At 39.1% G+C, this 2,750-nt stretch overlaps 1 pseudogene; it reads left to right on the plus strand.

Annotated features, from left to right (window-relative positions):
* Positions 1-1,993: 1,993 nt before the first annotated feature.
* LOC113276754 lies at positions 1,994-2,093 on the plus strand (annotated as a pseudogene).
* Positions 2,094-2,750: the final 657 nt, after the last annotated feature.

The raw sequence follows: 2,750 nt of genomic DNA on the forward strand, positions 1-2,750 counted from the left end.
ATCCAAATCGGAAGCTACAATCACAAGTAAAGTCTCAGATGGGCCTAAAAACACATACTTTAGAGTATCGGGTAGTGGTTTAAGGTCCAACTTTGGGGGCTCTTCTAAAGAAGGAATTAGGGTAGTCTCAGAAACTGGTAACAGTTCGAACCTAGCTTTCCATCTATCAGTGTCTAACACGGGGGTAAAATCTAATAGAGCATTCACCTGTTCAATAGTGCTATCGTCATCAAAATCTAAACCAAAATGGGATAGACAACTTTCTAATGGGTCTTCAGACAAAATGTTTGGTAATGACTCCTGAACTAAGGCTTCTATCATGTTCACCTCTTCAACACATGTGTCATCTAGCTCATGAGGTTGCTTACTGACATTAAAAATGTTCATCTCCATAATCATATTACCAAAAGATAAACTCATCACACCATTTTGACAGTTAATGATCGCATTAGACGTAGCTAAAAATGGGCGACCTAGAATCACAGGTATCTATTTCTCTGGGTCAGGGACAGGCTGGGTATCTAGGACCACGAAATCTATTGGATAAATAAACTTGTCGACCTCAATAAGAACATCCTCGATAACACCTCGAGGGATTTTAACAGACCTATCATCTAAATGCAGTGTCATCTGAGTAGGTTACATTTCACCAAGTCCTAGCTGTAAGTATACATGGAATGGAAGTAAGTTCACACTGGCTCCTAGGTCAAGTAAGGCTTTTTCTACTCGGAAGTTACTTATTGTGCAAGCAATGGTAGGAGAACCTGTGTCTTTGTACTTTGGAGTTGTGGTGTTCTGAATGATTGAACTTACGTGACTAGCTAAAAAGGCTTTCTTATGGACGCTATGTTTTCGCTTTCACGTACACATATCCTTAAGGAACTTGGCATAAGCATGAATTTGCCTAATTGCATCTCATAAGGGAAGGTTTATGGTAACTTGCTTAAAAACCTCCACTATGTCATTAAAGTTCGATTCGTTCTTTGTTGGTACTAATAGCTGAGGAAATGTGGCTCTAGGCATAAAATCAGACCTTTCAGAAACTGAATTCACATCATCAGAAACTTTATCAGTCTCCTCAGCTACTGGTCCTGAGAGGTGAGATCCTGAGGGGTGAACTACAGTATGTTCACTATTGGGCATGGTTACCTTATTGTCTACAACTCTACCACTCCTAAGGGTTCTAACAACATTCAATTGATTCGATGGTTTTGCACCTAATTCATGAACTCCTCTAGGGTTGGGTTTTGTTTGACTAGGAAACTTACCTTTTTCTCTCAAAGAATCACTTATCAGACCAACCTGGGTTTTTAACTCGGAAATAGCCTGACTATTTTCTTGTCCTATCCTGTTACTAGCTTGTAGACTCTATTCTACGGATAACTGAAATTTTGCAGTTTGGTGAGTTAACAAGGCGAGAGATTCCTCTAAACTTAGGATTTTCTTATCTGACTGATTCTGAAACTGGGCTAATCCTGAAGGATTCTTAGTATAGCCAAAACCTGGGGGAACATTAGAATTACTAAACTGACCTTGACTTTGGCCCTTAGACCACGAAAGGTTCGGATGGTTTCTCCAACCAGGATTATAGGTTTCTGAATACGGGTCAATCTTTTGACGGTTATCAAATCTAGTGTTATTATAAAGAACATTGGCTTGCTCTTCAGTATTATGGCCTTCCCAAAAAGTCTCCACTCTACCACTAGTCTGGCCCACTTCTAAGGCTTCTAACCTTTTTGCTATAGCAACAATTTTGGCATCTTATTCATAGCCTCCTTCTACCTTATTAACGTTTCCTCTACTTAAAAGAATTGTTTTCTGGGGTGCCCTACTATTTTCCCATTGCTGGGTTTTTTCGGCGATTTCATTAAAAAAATCCATCGCCGCATCAACAGTTTGGTTTTCAAATCCACCAGTGCATAGAGACTCAACCATGGTCGTTGTGGAATAATCTAAACCCTCATAAAGGATCTGAACTAGCCTAACCTTTTCTAAACCATGATGAGGACACTGGGATAATAAATCATTGAACCTTTCCAAATACCTATATAAAGATTCTCCCTCTTGTTGTGAAAATGTGCATATTTGCGTCCTAATAGACGATGTTTTGTGCCTAGGGAAAAAGTATTGAAAAAGGCAGATGTAAGTTGTTCATATGTCTCAATTGACTCGGAGTCCAAACTATACAGCCACGACTTGGCCTTATCTTTCAGGGAAAATGGGAATAACCTAAGTTTCAAAGCATCATCATCTAAGCCTCTAATTCTTAGAGTACTACAAATTTCCTCAAAATCCCTAACATGGTAATAAGGGTTTTCATTTTCTTTCCCTAAAAATATTGGGAGCATCTGTAAGGTCCTAGGTTTCAGTTCATAGGGTGCCTCCGTTTCAGCTAACTTAATGCACGAAGGACGAGTAGTCCTAGTTGGATTCAACAAAGCTTTCAAATTTGCCATTTCTGGCGCTATCGGAGCAACATGGATTCTCTCCTCAGTCAAAGGACGTTCAAAAACAGACTCTTCAAAAGTCGGATTCTCTAGATTAAGGTAATCGAGATGCTTCGAACTACTAGGTTTCTCTTTAACAAATCTACCTAGTGTGTCTCTTTTACATTCATGCATACAATAGAATTTTCTAAATTGGAAGGGTAGGAAAACACAGATCAAGGCCGACTCAAACAAATCAAACCTATTGATTTCTAGCAAATAAAAAGCATAATGACTCCACTTAGATTGTTTCTAGACCATCTT

Source organism: Papaver somniferum, chromosome 4 (assembly GCF_003573695.1).
Source record: "Papaver somniferum cultivar HN1 chromosome 4, ASM357369v1, whole genome shotgun sequence".
Lineage (NCBI taxonomy): Eukaryota > Viridiplantae > Streptophyta > Magnoliopsida > Ranunculales > Papaveraceae > Papaver > Papaver somniferum.